This window comes from Alexandromys fortis, unplaced genomic scaffold, assembly GCF_014885135.2.
Source record: "Alexandromys fortis isolate MF-2015 unplaced genomic scaffold, M_Fortis_MF-2015_v1.1 scaffold_77, whole genome shotgun sequence".
Classification (NCBI taxonomy): domain Eukaryota; kingdom Metazoa; phylum Chordata; class Mammalia; order Rodentia; family Cricetidae; genus Alexandromys; species Alexandromys fortis.
This window is the reverse complement of record NW_026067967.1, coordinates 907,318-925,359: the sequence shown is the minus strand read 5'-3', so window position 1 is coordinate 925,359 and position 18,042 is coordinate 907,318. Positions and strand designations below refer to the sequence as shown.

The 18,042-nt window shown below is 43.0% G+C and overlaps 1 protein-coding gene across 8 annotated transcripts in view; it reads left to right on the top strand.

Annotated features, from left to right (window-relative positions):
• Window positions 1-18,042, top strand: part of Dlg2 (discs large MAGUK scaffold protein 2) — a 1,620,445-nt gene that overhangs the window by 1,396,973 nt on the left and 205,430 nt on the right. The window contains exon 1 of one of the 8 annotated variants that reach the window (XM_050154450.1): window positions 14,840-15,413. The exons of the other annotated variants lie outside the window; for them this stretch is intronic. The gene's annotated coding sequence lies outside the window, so the exon portion shown is untranslated. Of the gene's footprint in view, window positions 1-14,839; window positions 15,414-18,042 lie in introns of those variants that run through there. 8 annotated transcript variants of the gene reach the window in all.

Sequence of the window (18,042 nt, the reverse complement as noted above, 5' to 3'; positions counted from 1 at the left end):
TCCAGGGGCAGAGCTGATGCTCACCAGGCTGCAATGTCAGCTGACATAAAGGAAGATAGCACTTGTCCTGCTATGTCCATGGCGAATGAGTCTGCCTGGTAGGCGAAGAGAGGCAAAGCCTTCTCTAGGGAACATTGCTGAAGAAGTCCCAGATGCTCCCGAGGGGCATGAGTTCTACAAGGAAGCAAAATGTTGACACTAAGACCATTGAGGCTAAGCCATAATGTCTTAGGGTTTACCATGGCTGTGAAGAGACACCATGACCACAGCAACTCTTATAAAGAAAACACTTGAGGGTGGCTCACTTACACTTTCAGAGGTTCAGTTCATCATGATCATGAAGGGGAGCATGGCAGGGTGCAGGCAGACATGTCAGACTCTCAGACTGGAGCTGAGAGCCCTACATCTTGCAAGCGACAGGAATTGACTATCACACCGAGTGAAGCCTGAGAAAAAGGCTTCAAAGGCCGCCCGCACAGTGACACCCTTCCTCCATCAAGACCACACCTCCTGATAGTGCCACTCTTCTTTGGGGCCATTTTCTTTCAAAACCACCACAAGTAATAAGTAGGAGAGTTTTGCTTTCTTAAGTTCATAAACTTGCCTCCAAACTTTTAAAAATTGGTAACTAAACTTACAACACTCCCCGTCCTTATGTTCTTTATTGTATACATAGTCTATCTTGGTTCTATCCATTTTTTGGTGGATTATATAAAATTATATAAAAATATAATGAAGGCTATCTCAGAGGTCACTGTGAGAATCAAGTACTTTAATATTTGGAAACCATTTTGACAGAAAAGTACTTAACACATAAAAGTAACCAGTAACCGTAATTGTTGCTACGTTATTATTTCTAAAATTAGGAATTGTTATTACGCAGAGAAACCCTGTCTTGAAGAGTCAAATAAATAAATAAATAAAAGTCACTCATATCACTATGTCATAAAGCATATAAACTGAGTGTTCTCGTAAGAGATTTATGATGATGGTTTTAAGACAGGGCCTTGCTGTGTAGGCTACATTGCCCACCAATTGGTAATTCTCCTGCCTTAACAAGAGTATGCCACTACACCTGGCCAACCATTTTAATAATAATTTAACATCTACCCAAACTCCTCATTTGAAAGACTTCTTAACAGTACAAAAATTTTGCTCCCATTTTTTTCTGAGTGTGTGTGTGTGTATGTAAAAAATGTAAAGCACAAATTTTCAGGGGCAGGAAAAACATATCACAATGAAAAATTTTCAAAACTCTTATTTTCGTTGTATAGCTGCTTTCCAAAGGTAATAGACTGGAGAATGGAAAGATGGTCCAATGGTTAAGGCCATGTCCCACTCTCTATTAAGAGAACCAAATTTTAGTTCCTGGCACCTTTGTTTGGTGACTTACAACTGCCTGGAGCTCCAGTGCCAGAGGAATCCGATATCTCTCGTCTGCTGTGCTCCTTGCACACACGGTGCCTAACCCCACACAGAGGCATGTATATACACATGACCAAAAGTAATCCATCTTCTCTTTAGGTAGTAGACTGGAGAGTTGATTCGACAGGACATAACACTTGCTGTGTGGGCATGAGGACTTGAGTGTGAATCCTTAGCACCTGCATACACGCTAGTTATAGCTGGACCTGTCTGTAACCCTATCCCTGAAGGCAGAGACAGGTAGATCCCAAGATCGTGCTGAACATCTAGACTAACCAAAATGCTGAGCTTCCAGTTTAGTGAGAGACCTTCACCCGAGGCAAGAAGGTAAGCAGGAGAGAGGAAGACATTTGATGTCCTTATCTGGTCTCCTCAGGAAGGCATAGGCACACTCATACACTCATATGCTCAAGTATATACACATGCGCTCTCCCCCCCCAAGACACACATGCGCACACACACACACACACACACACACACACACACACTATTTTCTCATCATTAATATATCATTTGTGATATGAGGGACAGAGAAAGTATATTTAATTCTCCCATTTTTATAAATTGTATTGAAATATGGCATACAGGCAGGTTAGTGTACGAATCTAAAGTGTATAGCTCATGTAATTACATGGTGAAGATACCCATTTAATCACCACTCATACAGATGGAAAAGTACCCCTCCTCTCTCTCAACCCATGCCCGTCCCTTTACCACAGATGAACGCTGTTCCAGTTTCTCACACCACTGATTAGGATTTGTTTTGCGTGCACTTCAAATAGAGATGGTCACATAGCATGTATTCAACCAGGTCTAACTTTTGGCTCAGCTTAATGTTTGAGATCATCCATGTTGCTAGGTGTTGCCATGGTTCGTTCATACTCAGTTCTATACAGGACCCATTGTTAAATATCACATTTCATTTATACATTCTGTGTTTTGATTGGCATTGAGGTTATTTCTGGTATTTGACTATTAAGCTGAATATTTTGTATATAGCCTTTGGAACAAATGTATTCATTTACGGACAACACTTGTAGAATGTTGGCTATGTTTTAGCTTGGCTTTAGAAGCCATTGCTAAACAGTTTTCTAAAGTACAAGTTACTTTGCACCATCGCATGAGTCTTTCTTTCACTCTTACTGGCACTTTGAACTCAAGAAAGCCAGCACTGTGGTGGCCCCAGGACCCCACGCTGGCCTGCTGCTCTGTCTTGTAGCGCTTTCCAGTGTTTTGTTTGTATATCCAAGGACGTTAATTGTGATACAAAGGAATGGGGAGAATGAATCTACACTGTCTTTTGGGGAAACCGAATGTATTGGATGTTTTTGTGTGTCAACTTGACCCAAGCTAGAGTTAAAAGTCTCAGCTGAGGAACTGCCTCAATGAGATGCAGCTTTAAGGAACTTTCTCATTTAGTGATCAGTGGGGGAGGGCCCATCCCTGGGCTGTTGGGCCTGGGTTCTGTAAGAAGGTGGGTTGAACAAGCCATGGGAAGAAAGTCACTAAGCAGTTCCCCTGCATGGCCTCTGCATTAGCCCCTGCCTCCAGGCTCCTGCCTTTTTTGAGTCTCTGTCCTGACTTCCTTCAGTAATAAACATTAATACTGAAGTTTAAGTCAAACAATCCCTTTCTTCCCCAACTTGCCTTCTCATCAGGGTGTTTTGTCACAGCAATAGAAACCCCTGGCCTAATGCTGGCTTAATTTGCATTTCTCTGACAACTAGTGAATTTGAAATGAAATGTTTTTTAAAATCTAGTCCACAGTTAAGAGAGTATCCTCTACTGTCCAATCTCTTGGCCATCTTTGTATTGTGTTAATTTTCCTTCCAAATTAAGTTGTATGCACGTTCTGGATCAGTTCTCTGTTGCCTGTATGTCACTATGGCTTACACTTTCCCTCTTTTTTAGAGACAAACTGAGAAACTCATCCCATGTTGTTAAGTGTAGCTATGGTTTATTCATTTTTAGTTCTATACAGGATCCAGTGTATGAGATAGAACATTTCATGTATGCATTTTAAAAAGTGATTTTCTTTATTTAATTTTTAATTGTGTGTGTGTGTGTGTGTGTGGTGTATACAGGAGAAGGGATGTGCACATGGAAGCCCAAAGAGAACATCTGGAGTTGGAGTCATAGATAGTTGTGAGCCACCCATGGATGCTGGAATGGCCCTCTGGCCCTTTAAATGAGCATGAAGTGTTCTTAACCACTGAGCGCTCTCTCCAGCTACCCCCCCCCTTTTCTCTTCCTTTCTCTCCTCTGCCCTGTTCCTTTCTTCTCTGTTCTCTTTCCTTAAAAGGAAATGTTCCAGTTGGGTTCATTTTCTGCAATGGCAGCTTTTTTTCTTGCTTTTTTTTCTTTCTTTTTCTTTTTTTTTTTACATTGTGCCAGCCCTCTTTTCTCTCTACCTTTCATTCTTCCAATCCTTAGACAGAAGAAAGAACTCACAGGTAGGTAGAATCACCATCAGAGCTGATGTTCTCATCTGTAAGAGAAAAGATGTTATGAAAGGTTCCTAATTTTATTATTTGTTTTATCTTTTTATGTTGTCGCTGAGCTGCACCCATTTCAAGTAATTTGGGGGTCACTGCCACCCCTAATGAGTAACCCTTAAAGGATTTTGAGCAGGATTTAGATGTTCCAAGTCAATCCTGATAGTGATGAGAACAGGGTGGAGTCTCATGGGATAGATGATTCTAGAGGCAAGATGATGAGCTTGGGGCTGTTTCAGTAATATGTGTGGCAGGATTTGGTAACCAGGATATGACTTTGGGGCATCGAGGTGGATGCAGAGTCTCTAAGGAGAGGAAATGTTTACCGAGGTGAGGAAGCCGGTGGCAAGTTTAGGGGTGACTGATCATATGGACGCCCATGGCCTCTGATGCAAAGAACAGTTTTCTCGTCTCTCTGTACCTCCTGCTGTTAAGGCACAGGAAATTAGGACAAAATTGGAATGAGTGCCAAGCTCGTCTGCCTAGCAAAGCACAGCGAGTCTAATTAGCTGTCCCCGACAAGCACATTCCACAGAGGAAAAAATGCCAGGAGGAGCCAGTGAGATGGCTTTGTGTGTAAAGGACCTGGTGCCAAACCCGATGACTTGAGTTTGATCCCTAAAACCCATGCACTGGAAGGAGAGAAATGACCCTTGTAAGACCTCCACGTAAGTGCTGTGGCATGTGCATACACGTACGTGTGCACACACACACACAGAGAGAAAGAGACAGAGAATAAATAATGACCAAACAATAAATTCAGAAACATTTTTTAATGCCAGGAGTCATGTGTGGTGTTGTGTATCTCTAGAAAACACCCTCTAGTTCGAAGCCTGTTTTCTTTTAAATGTAGCATTTAGGAAAAGGCTCCTGGCTATGTGCTGACTTCCTATCATCTACAGGCTGTCTAACTTAGAAAATAACACCAGTGTGGCTAGTAAACACTTTCTAACGTGGGTTCTGTTAACCCAGTAATGGTAGCTGCAGAACGTTAAAGATCAGCACTGCATAATTTGTGGTGGTGCATCTAAAACTCCTGGAAAACATAAACCTTTGAAATCTGAACTTGGTCTAGAATTTCCTTACTCAAGAAGAATCAAGGGAATTGCCGTCATCATGAACTATTTTTCCCAAGCCACCCAATGTCACCTTCTCCGTCCCTCCAGTCCCTTCTTGGTCAGGGCCTTGAATATTAACTAAGAACAGACAGAACAGCAAGGGGGACAGACATGGAAGGGAAGAAGAAAAGGGAGACAATCCAGGCACTGTGGCATGGTTATAATCCCAGCACCCAGGAGACTGATTGGGAGGATTACGTGTAAAGCCATCCTGAACAACACAATGAGGACCTATCTCTATTTTATATAATAAGAAGAGAAAGAATCAGATGAGGAAGAGGAACTTTGGGTGAAGATGGAGACAGTTGGCAATGGTGACCTCGGCTGTGATAACTGGAGAACAGCACCACCAAGTGAGTAACTGGAAGAGATTAGGAATGATAAATCCAGAAAAACAACTCAAGAATCACTTTGACTAACCATTTAGAGACCTACTAAGTGTCCATCACTAGGACACAGAAAAAATAATTAGAACAATGAAGGATTACAGCAGAGGACTTCCTCATCTATGGGTTTGTTCAAAAACAAAAGAGCTAAACTAGACGTAGTGGTGTACATCTTCAATCCTAGCAATTGTGAGTTCAAGGCCAGCCAGGGTTATGAAGAGAGACCATGTCTAAATAAATAGATATATGGGTAGAAGATAGATGGCTAGATGATAGATAGATAGATAGATAGATAGATAGATAGATAGATAGATAGATAGATAGATGATACATAGATAGACAGATGACCCAAATTCCATTCTACACAGATGCTTGGAAATCAGATAATGCCATCCGAAGGGAAGTAAGGAGTTAGCTGGGTTATACTGACACCACTTCTCTACGCCCTGAGTCATCCTGTCGTGTCCTCTTCTCTGTGTATTGTGAGCTGAACAAAGCTGTTGTTCATGTTTAGATGCCCTTTGACTTTCTTTTTATCCTCTGACAAAATACATTAAAGAAAAAACAGACACTTTAGAGGGCAGTCCCCCTGTCAAAAGTAGATGATATGAAAATAGCAATAAATCATAAACAATGTGGACTCTCATTGCTGAGGTCCCTCAGCCTCTGTTTTATTTCTTAATCGGTGCAGTCTGCAGAGAGAAATCAAGTATTGATACAGTCACTGGGAACTTAAGCCAAATGCCAGTCTCGCCTGACAGTCTGCCTTTCTAAGACACTCCAAAATCCCAACCTAGCCAAAAGACTTTGGTTCTGGGAAAAAAAAAAAAAAAAAAAAAAAAAAAAAAAAAAAAAATACAAGAGCAGGTGTATAATGTCACCAAAGATGATGTTGGCTATCTAGATAATTGGCAAGTGTTCCGACTTCCAAGAATACTACTAGCATTAAAATTTTTTAAAATTCAGTACTAAAAATAAAAGACTTTGGCAGAATAACCAACTGCCATATGGCACCTAACCTTCCATTATAATGCCAAATTAAAGTCCTCAATGCACACTAGTAAGACACTAATTTGAATGACAAAGCAATAACCACTAATGATTCACTCATTGATTACTATTAAACATCCTTTTATATATATAAAAGTAACTACCCATGAAAGGTAAATAATTGGATTTTGAACTTTTCTGTGTAATACTTGTGCACACTCAGAGATGTCTCTTCAGTGTTTATTGCAACCAAGCTGCAAGAAAAGTTAGGCTGAGTTCTATTAGTGGAGCCTTTAGCCAATGAAGGATCCAAAATAGCCCAGGGAGCTGCTGTGATGCATGCTGTTGGGGGCACTGTGGGAATCAAAAGGTGCTGTTTAACTCAGGCTGCGAAGTTCAGAAGGACTCCCAAAGGCAGTGGTGCTGAGCCTGCACTGTACGGATGAATGGAGTGGCCAGACAAAGAAGAAAATGCTGCCAGCATGGCATCCTCCTGTTTTACAAGAAGATGGTAAGAGCAGAAGTCAGCATCTCTGTATATCAGGTTTGTAAGGGGGCTGTGGTCTTCACGGAGAACAAGGGCTTGATGCTGGAGTTCATGGTGGTTCAGAAAAGAATTCCAACAGAGGGGACTCAAGACCAGATGAATGTGTTTTGAAAAGTCCTACTTACAAGCAAGGAAAGTCACATAATAAAAAGGAGACACCTCGAGAGAGGGCCTGCGTGATACCAGAAAGGACTGGGTGGAGCAGAGAAACATTTGGAACACAGGAACAGATGCCTGATTGAATATAGAGTTGAGGTTTGAAGCTGAATTTTCTTACCTAGATTGCTTTAAGTGGAGCCTGCCGCTCTTTCTACAATGCTTAATCAAAGGCTTTTTGTTCTTTTAATGTCTCTTAATTTGTCTAAAATTTCCAGTCTGTAGCATCATTTTAGCTATACGGTAGTTTGACATTTGACATTTATACTCAACTTTGAACATTGTAGAAACACTTCATTTCCTTGGTCCCCCTTAAATATAAATCTTGACAGACTTTTAAAAAAAATGATTTGGCTAAAATTACCTAGCTGAGTTTGGCCAAGTTGGGAATTAAACAAAGTCTCCATTTTCCCCAGTCTGAAGTTTTAGTTCAGAACAAAAATCTTAAAGCTCATCACTCTTTGCCTCTTCCATCTTTCTTTAGCCTGTTTGACATAAAAAAAAAAAAAAAAAAAAAAGAGTAGCTTCTAGGCTAGGAGAGTTAGCATACACCTTTCATTCCAGAGCTCCAGTGGCAGACCTCTGTGAGTTTAAGGCCAGCCTGGACCTTGTAGTAGCTCCAAGCCAGTCAATGAAACATAATGAGACTCTAAAATAAAATAAAGACAGTAGATTCTGAAGGATTTCTGAATCCAATAGGAAGCAAATAACTTTGGAGATCTACAAAGAAATCTTCAGAGCATCTGGGGAGGAAGATGCAACCAGCAGAGAAGAAAGGAAGCAAAGCCACAGAGTGGTCCTGGCCTTCCAGCTGTCAGAATCCGCATCAATAACTGTGCTGATGTTTTTAGTGAGTCTTCCTGTAAACCACATGATCCCAGGAAGGTGGTAAAAGACCCACTGATATTGGCCACGACCTGGCAATGACTGCAACACCTCACCTGTTCAGAGGGACCTGCATCTCATGCTCCAAATCTCTCTCAATTGCTGACTGGGTTGGCTGAGACTCTTTATGCAGTGACTATGAAAATACTCCTGTTCTGACCAAAAATGGGGGCTACCATTGCTCCATCGTTAAAACAGTGCAGAATCCCAACCTCATTGCACAGAGAAAACATCCAGTCCTGATCCAAAACGGGAGCACTCCGCTGAGAGGAATGGAGTTTCTTGAGATGATGGCACAGATACTTTGTGAGCTTTGTTTCTCCTCCTCCTCCTTTGCCTTCTTTCTTCATCCATCAGGATCTCCCTATGAATAATGACCTCAAGCCGCCTGCTTTTCGTCTCCAGTGTTGGGATTACGGATGCGTACCACCACCCCCAGGTGTAGCTTCTCCATCCGCGTTGTTAACTGGAAAGCAGAAAAACGCCTGTCTTAGGTGATGTATACAGGTGTGGGCAGGGGAGTACTTTTATCTGCAGGGTTCATTAGTGTTTTATAGGGGCCAAAGAGGGCAATGCTTCCTGATGCCCCGAGAGGAAGAACTTTGTAATAAAAGCTCTTGACCACTGTGTTTCTTTTTTAAGGCAGCTTGACATGCGGTCTGCAATAACTGACCTGCCCCAGAGATCAACTCTTACTTTTAGCTAACTAGTGTCATAATGGTGGTCAAATAACTTGGGCTTAATAGAGAAAATCAATCCACGGGTCTGTAATTGTATACCCTTCATCCTTCTGCAGGAATTCATTAACTGTCTGCCCCCTGCCTGTCTCAGCTTTCAGCATGCTCCCAGGGCATCTAGAACTATGATTGGAGCTAACATTGCTTTAAAGAAGTGTGCATGCACACACGTGCACACACACACACACACACACAACATTGATACTTAGACGTTTACCCCCTTTCCTGGTTCACGGTTTCAGGAGAGGATACACACTCATACTTGTCCCAACTTCCATTTGCTGTTCATGGCTTAGATTACAATAAGACTCTGACCTCCATCCCCTGGGGTCAGGGAGTCCGCTGACAATGTGCCCCATCCCACTGTCCACCCAGCTCGTGTTGCCCTGCACAGTCTACAGTTTTCCCTTATTTATGTAATGTCTGAAGTCGTTGTAGCAGGCCACCTTGGTCCCTCACTGCTCACACCTCTTTTCAACCCCATAGCCTATCATCTTTCTTTTTCCTCTCTCAAAGAACACAGGCTGCCCTAGTTTACAGGGGTTCTGTGACTCCGCCTCCTGAGTGATGGTGCTATTTCAGTGCCTATCTTTCCCCTTCCATACCTTTAACAAAGCTCCCAGGTCCGGCCAGGGCCTTTCTCCTTTGCTTCTGCTGTTCCTCCCCACTCCCCTGCTTTCTATCTAGCAACCTAATGCTGCTGATCGTTAGCCCCACTATGATGTTTCTCTTGTTCTGTTTATTTCTCTATTTTTAACCGTAATACCTCATTTGCTTCTATACACAGTACTGTTGGTGTCCCTTTACTCCTCCAAACAATTGTTCCTTAAGGAATACTCTGTTTTCATGCGTGTTTACCACTGGCAATGACTGTACTTATAGACCCTTCTTGTCTTGCAGTGGAGGTCAAGGTCTAGTGTCCTAGACATCAGTCTAAACAGGTCAAATGTCACCTCAATCCAATTAAAACTCAGTCTTTCCTGAAAAATGCAAGTATCTCCACTAAAAGTAGAAAGGTGACCTGAATTAAAATCCTACCGTAGCAAAAATCTTAACCAAAAACCCAAGCCCAGGTGGGCAGGTTCCTGCCAAAAACAAAAGGAACGTGAAAAACCAAGATAGCTTGTTCTTGCCGTAAATTACCAATTCAGCAGTAATGTGGACCCGGAAAGAAAATGACCTTGATGAAACTCCAAACACATGATTTAAAAGAACAATTATAAACATGTTTGAACAGCTCAAAGAGGAACCAGATATATATTCCAATAAAACACAAACAAATAGCGTGATGAGACATAGAAGTGAAGTCAAGATCTGAAAATAGAATTCAATAAAAAGGTATTTTTTTAAATAGCGAAATGATGGCAAAAACGAAAAATAAAGTAGATCAAATTAAAAGTTTGATTGGGGCTGGGGAGATGGTTTATCGGTTAAGAGTATATATTGCTCTCACAGAGAACCAGGGTTCAGTTTCCACAACCATGTTGGTTAGCTCACAACTGCCTAGGAGTCCAGCTCCAGAGGAGCCAGTGCCCTCTTCTGGCCTCCCTGGATACTGTCACTCATGTGCAGATACCCAAACACAGACACACCTGTATACATGCAATGGGAAAGACACAGTGGAAGCCTCACTAGGAGAGTGGAGGACAGAATTCCAGAGTTTGAAGAAAAGAAAGAAGAACTGAATCACTCTGTCAAGATCAATAATAATTTTTAAAAAAATCCTGGAAGAACACGCAAGCTCTTTGTGATATATACCACAGGCTTAGAAGAAGGAGAATTTCATACTACAGAAATAGGAAATACTTTCAATAAAATCATAAAAGAAATTGTCCCAAATCTAAAGAGAGAGTTGCCAATCCAGATACAAGAGACTCACAGACCATTAAATAATAGGTAGGACTGGAAAAGAGTCTCCCCTGTTATATCATAGTTAAAACACTAAGTAAAAAAGACAGTGCATTGAAAGTTGCTAGAGATAAAGGCTGAGCCACACAAAGAAACACACACTCATTGGACCAACTGTTCCTTCTCTGTTGTAATATGATTGGCGAGCTGGGCTGCGTCCCGCCACCTGGCTAGCTTTACCCGAAATAATTACACGGAAACTATATTCTTTTAAACACTACCTGGGCCATTAGTTCCAGCCTCTTATTGGCTAGCTCTTACATATCGATCTAACCCATTTCTAATATCCTTGTAACACCACGAGGTGTCTTACCAAGGAAGATCTTAACCTGCATCTGTGTCCTGTAGGAGAATCATGGCGACTCCTTGACTCAGCTTCTTTCTTCCAGCATTTTGTTCTGTTTACTCCACTTACCTAATTTTATGTCTCCCCCATCACTTCTCAATGGAAATGTTATAACCCAGAACTTCACCAAACACAGACCTATCTGATTTTCATAAGACATACTCTACTAGATAACAAGTCACAGACTGCCAGGCTGTGGTGGCACACACCTGCAATCCCAGCTTTTGGGAGGTGGAGGCAGATGGATCTCTGTGAGTTTGAAGCCAACCTGATCTACAGAGTGAGTTTCAGGACAGCCAGGACTACACAGAGAAACCCTGTCTCGCTGAACCAGGAAAAAAAAAGGCACAGATTAATCCCAAAACAGTAATGGTCAATGCTCAAACCATCAGACAGATCACTGAAACAAAAACAAACACAAGAACATTGGAATAAAACTGTATCATAAATCAAGTGGGCCTAAGGGACATCTACAGAGGATTTTACCCATATTACAGAATATGCTTTCCTCTCAGGAGGCCATAGATGTTCTCTAAAATAGATAACATGCTGTGACTCCAAGCAAGTCTCAACGAATACAAGAAAATGGAAGTCATTCCTTGTAGTTTATCTGATCACAATGAAACAGGACTGCAAATCAATAGCAAGAGCAGTTACAGAAAATATACATAGGTATTAAAATTAAGCAACACATCATTGAACTTGGAATGTGCTATTGAAAAATTAGGAAGGACATTTGAAAATTCCTAGAAGTGATGAAGCCATAACATATCAAAACTTATAAGACACAATGAAAGTGGTCCAAAGGGGGAAGTCTACAGCTCTACGTGCCTACGTTAAAAAAACAGACAGACTTCAAATAAAGAACCTAAGGACACACTTTAAGGCATTGTGAAAACAAGGTTAAACCAAACCTCAAATTAGTACACTATGAGAAAGAAATCAGGGAAACAATTGTTAATCCCAAAGACCAGAGGAGAAAGACCACAAACCCAAATCATCATGGCCAAATTAATTAAAGCAAGCATTTTTATTCATGTCCATGGGCTGCCTCCCCCGATGGCTGGGTTCAAGAGCACTGGATGTGAAGAAGACAAGGTTTTTATAGCTTGGGGTATGGAGTTTTCAAATGGGGCATTTGGAGGGCAAAATAGGTTGAACATAAGCATAACAACTTAGTCATAAGAATCTCCTGAAACAAAGACATACTAACAAGGCGGTCCTAACAACAGTTAGTCATAACAAGGTAGCCATAATGACTCTTGAAACAGAGGTAGGGTTGCAAGATGATTATTAATTTTTTTAAAGTAAGGCATGATTGTCATTTCTGGACTTGGCAATACAGAACCACAAGTCACAGGTGAGGCAGAGCCCAATCCTTGAGAAACAGAGGTTCAATCATAAGCATCAGTGGACCTAGTTTGTCTTTACTATAAAATGGCTTTTAAGCCTGAGATGGAGGCAGACTGTTATTTTACAATCCCCTTCACAACAAACAAAAACAAACAATCATCAACAACAAAACCCCCACAACAACTTGGGATAAACTGAACTAAGGCACTGAAAGAACTCACAATGAAAACTTTGAAACATTGAAGGAAGAAACAGAAGACGGCAGTAAAATAACAGAAGGCCCTTTCATGCGTAATTATGGATGGGTAGGATTGGTACTGTGAAAGCGACCGATTTGATGCCACCCTAACCAAAATGCCAACTGAATTCTTCACAGTAAAATAGAAAACAATCGTAGCATATGTCTGGAAGTGCAGAAGACCTCTCTGATAAGCAAAATAGGCAAAACAATTGTGAACAATAAGAAAGAATACCTCTGGAGAAATCATTATGATATCTAACGCAAGAAAATGGAAGCCTTCCAAGTTCCATATACAACAGGATGATGATGATGATGATGATGACGACGATGATGATGACGATGATGATGATGATGACGACGACAATGATGATGATGACGATAATGATGATGACGACGATGATGATGATGATGATGACGATGATGATGACGACGATGATGATGATGATGACGACGACAACGATGATGACGACGATAATGATGACGACAATGATGATGATGACGATAATGATGATGATGACGATGATGATGACGATGATGATGATGATGATGATGACGACGATGATGATGATGACGATGATGATGATGACGACGATGATGACGACGATGATGATGATGATGACGACGATGATGATGATGACGATGATGACGATGATGATGATAAAAACAGCATGGCACTGGCACAGTGATAGTCCTATCAATCAGTGGAATGGAACCGAGATCTACCTATCAGGCCATGCACCTTCAGCCACGACAGTTTTGCAAAGAGTCTAAAATGCACACCAGAAAAAGAGTCTTCAACAGGTGGTTGTTCTTGCTGCTGTAGATGACCTCCGACCCTTGCTCAGTCAAGACCTAAAGCAGGTGGGAGAGGGCACACATGATGAGAAGAGGGTCCCCCCACCCCACGGGAGAGGACAGGGAATGAGAGGTGAGGGCTCAGGAAAATGGCTCAAATGTATTATAATATAAACGCATGAAACTGAAAAGTTCCTCAGAAGAAAAAGAAAGCTTTGTTTTCATCCCAACTATTTTTTGTGCCATAAGAGAAACGTAGACAAAAGAGTAAGACGCCACACACATAAAACTTATAGCTAAAGCCCTGAAGACTTCTAGAGCCAGGGGTCCTACCAAGACAGCCATTTAGTTAAGGTCAGTTAAAAGCTAATAATAACCTTATTTTATCCCTGAGAACCCCTTGGAATTTTTTTTTCTAAGCTCTTAAGCATCGAATAGGTTCTAATTTCTGGACTGTTTCTGATGGACACATTTATTATTATTTTAAATGAAATATTTACATGAAATTACTTCCTCTGTCTGGCAAGTTTGGTGAGCTGAGTTTTCATTAAAAAAAAAAAAAAAACATTGCCCCAATGCTCTTTAAGTTTTATAAATAAAAGAGGGAGAACAGGTAGGTGGTTACCATGGTGACCACAACATCTGATTTGAGTAGAAACACAGAGGGCAGGAAAACAGTGCCAAGTTCAGCTGGATTGTACCAGGGATCGATCGTGTGTGTGTGTGTGTGTGTGTGTGTGTGTGTGTGTGTGTGTGTGTGTGGTGTCAGAGGTGGGAGGATAATGAGCATGTCTGGCTCCAGTGATTATAAGTTCAACCAGTACATGACTACCCGTAACTTCAGAAAATTCACAAACTGTACAGTCAAAACAAGAAACGCTTCGAGAATGCTTTTAGGAAGGAAGAACAGTAAATCCGAAGAAAAGCTTGGAACGGCGGGGTCTTGGACTGGCATTCGTTTGCCTGCTTCAAACTGAACGAAGAGAGTGCATTAAATTCCAGGTTGATGGGAGGGGAGAGGACGACTTCCTCTGCCCTCAGCCCCTTGCGTGCTCTTCTCACGTCTAGCTGATCGAAGCAGGCATTTCCTGGCTTAGGGGGCCTGCAGGTTCCTGCCAGACAGGTGAAGAATTAACCCTCACCCAGGAAGAAGTTGTTTACTGTCAATCATCTCCATTATAAAAGGGGTCAGTTCCCCACACTTCAGCGTCGGAATTTCAAAAATAGTTTCCTGGGAGGTGGGCTGGGAATCGGGTGGGGGTGGGGGACAAACCTCGTTCCCTCCCCTTCTTTGGGCTCCTCTAGCTGCCTGCTTCCTCTGCCCTCTTTCAAAGCTAAGGGTGGTTTTTTTTTTTTTTCCTTCTGAGAAGAGGAGGGGAAAAGGGTGGGGGTGGGGAGAGGAGGAGAGCGGAACCTTCAGCACCTGGAAAGAGGCTCGTTTCTCACTTTAAGCGCTCTTTCTAGCAAAAGAGAGAAGTGATTGCTTTTCTGGGACTGGTCCTTTGGTGTTGCAAAACATCTCCAAGTAACTCTGGGACGGGCCTGGGAGGTTGGCCCCACCTGCTTCGCTCGTGAGAGGTTTTGGCCGGCACCCGAGTGTCAGGTGTGTGCGGGCCAGGAGGTGTTTCCACGCCCCTCCGTCCCCGAGCTGCACCGCCCGGGACTCGCCACCCAGCTGCGTCTGGGAGCAGCTGCCTGCTATGCTGAGAGACCTGGAAGCGGTCTAAGGCGCTCCGGTGAGGCACCCGAGCTGCTTTTCTCAGACATATTGCCCCTGACAGAGCCGGTGAGGGAATGACTGCCACTGAGATGCCAGGAGCACGGCAGTACCCCGTCCTTGCCTTCCTGGAACAGCGGCTCTTGCCCTTTCTCAGCGCTCGGTGCGTGCAGGCATCGGCTGCTGCTTTGTGATCCTGTTGCTGTCCGTGTTCGGAGAGAAGCAGCAGCCGCTGAAGTTTCTCCTCGTCCGTCTCAACGCAACAGCCCCCAAACCACCGAAGGGGAGTTTGCTTCACCAGCGGCCTCTTCATAGTAAGTCTCTGCCGGTGTGAACAGGTGTGTGTGTGTGTGTGTGTGTGTGTGTGTGTTGGGGGATGGGAAGGAATTGGGATGTTTAGAAATGTGAAATTCCGTGTGTGTGTGTGTGTGTGTGTGTGTGTTGGTTGGGGGATGGGAGAGAGGCTTGTGGTGTTTAGGAATGTGAAATTCTTGCAGCAGAGTTAAATGGGTTCCAGAAATGCCCGGGTCCACGTTGACTTCAGAACAAGCGTCTGCTGCATGCCTGTTTAAAGTGGAGTCAGACCGTGCTTTGGGAACAAGTCCGTTGTCTTGCAGGAAGGCAGATTTACTTTACTTGTCAGAGTTGAATGCTGAATCTTGCTTTTGCCCGTCATCAGCTAATACAACTTTGAGAAATCGCTGTACTCAACTGCCTTCAGCTTTGTTACCTGTAAAATGCGGATAATATCTATTTTCTGCGGTCGTTTAAAGATTGTAGTTATGTGTGCAAAATTAGATTTCTAGGATACTCCTCCAAAAAGGCATGGTTACTTATTTCGGAGTATACATTTAAGTACCGGTAACCAGCAGCAATCGATTAACAATCCTAGCTTGCTTAGTAGTTGAGAATGCCCCCTCGGGTCTTTCTACCCGAGCGCCAATCACAGTTCCTTTTGGAAACCAACCTCGTTCAGCCAACCGCCTCTGAGAAATGATAGTGCGTTTCATAGGTTTGTGGGGACCAAAAGAAGCCTCCCATGTAAACCCTCAGGACCGTGCCTACCACCAAGCAAAACTCAACACATTTTTTTTTTCCTGTTCTTAGTGCTGTGCAGGAGTCAAACTGTGGGGCTGAGCATCTGCCCTCTCTGGGATAAATTTATCTCGTTTAATTTTTAAATGGAAGCCTGGAGGAGAGTGTCCCGGGGAGACTTCTACCTCTTACCGGCTGTTTCTAGGGTACCCACATTCCAGTCTATCAGCCCGCCTTGCCTTTGGAAAGGGCATGAACAAAGAGCCAAACTGCTTTATGATGAAGAAATGATATATAAGATGTATCTACTGCATGTGTTGGACTTAAAATGACCCCCTGCCCATAAAGCCTGATGTGGGTTTCACGTACACCACGTAGAACTTTGTTTCCTCACCGCCCCGTCGCTGGGTTTAGCAGATTTGGAGGTTTGCATCCCAACACTCCATTCACACAAGCTGGCCGAGAGGAGCACTTCTTAGTTAGCATGTCTGCTTTCTGTATTTTTTTTTCATAAGGAAGGAGCCTTAACCAGTGTCTCTGCATTCTGATGGTAGTTAATTTGCATCTGGCATAACAGCTGAGCAGCTGGCAACCTGTTTTCAAACCAGCCCAGAGTCTCTCCTCACCCTGCCCCTGGGGTGAGAGAGCAGACTTGCTGGGCAGGAGAGAGGGTTTTCCCCCAGACTTGGGGGAGCTTCTCTCTGACAGTATGGCTTTTCTTCTTTCCCTCCCAGCTCTTCCCACAGACCCTTGACAGTCTGGGTGGGTGCCCTGAGCTAAGCACCCTTTGTAAGGAACACCAGCTAACCACAGGTGTTCAGCATTCGCCTGACAGACTACCACGGGGGCAGAGACTGCGTTTTATACTTGGTGCTCTAAAGGAGCGGTGCCTGTGACCATGGAAGCGGCATTGTAATTTTGATGGGCAAAACTATGAGGCTGCCAAGTTTGCTTGCTTTTTCTTAAGTTATCAAAACCTGTTGCTTGTTTTAAATGTATAGGGTATGGGCTGGAGAGTAAAATTGGTATTTGCTTAATACATTGCTTACAATCCTAAAAATATGGCACGTTAAATGGTTCAGCCTTTGAACAGAATAATTGGAGTTAGTGCTTCCCTGTCCTGGTTGGCCACAGAACCTGATGCCAGGCAAATCCCTCCACCCCCTTTAGTGTCCCGTCACTCTCTTCAAGTCCGGGTCAGCGCACAACCCTCCCTTCTTTTATATTCTTTCTATTTTCTTCTCACTATGACGACCTCTGCAGCCGCAGCCGGTCCTTGAAGACCAAGTGATGACACTTCGTAAGGATGACCACACCCCTTTCATCCCAAAGGCCCACATTCCTCACTCCTGCTCAGGAGTCTGTGTTGACTGATTGCCTCCAGGTGTACCAAAGGCCCTTCTCAAAAGGCCACCTGGTCTCAACCCGTCCCTGGTCAGCCATTCAGTCCGCATGCCAGCCATCAGCGTGTCTCCAGCAATTTTTTGTCTTGCATGAATCTCACACGCATGCAGTCTTAACATTTTGTCTTGCTCCGTACAGCCTCTCTTTGAGATAGTTATTTTTTTAATGTCATTTTTAGAGACAAAGCAAACATATGCTTTTCTTTGTAGGAACTGAATAGCGAGTGTCTCTGGTCACCAAAGACCTGGGAGTAATTGTCTGGTGGGTGAGTGGTCATGAAACACAGGTGACTTTAGGTCAGAATTGATGCCACAAAGCTTTAGGAGCAAAGTTTGGCTTTATGCAGCCACTCACTGTTTATGCAGACTTCAGCTACAAGAGTGCATTGTCTTGTGGGGGAAATTGACATTAGACCCTGACTTGGGAAATCCGTGTATATTGGAGGCTTGCAAACTTAAAGGTGTCTGCAATTGATAAACAAGTAAGTATCTGAGCGTGGGTGAG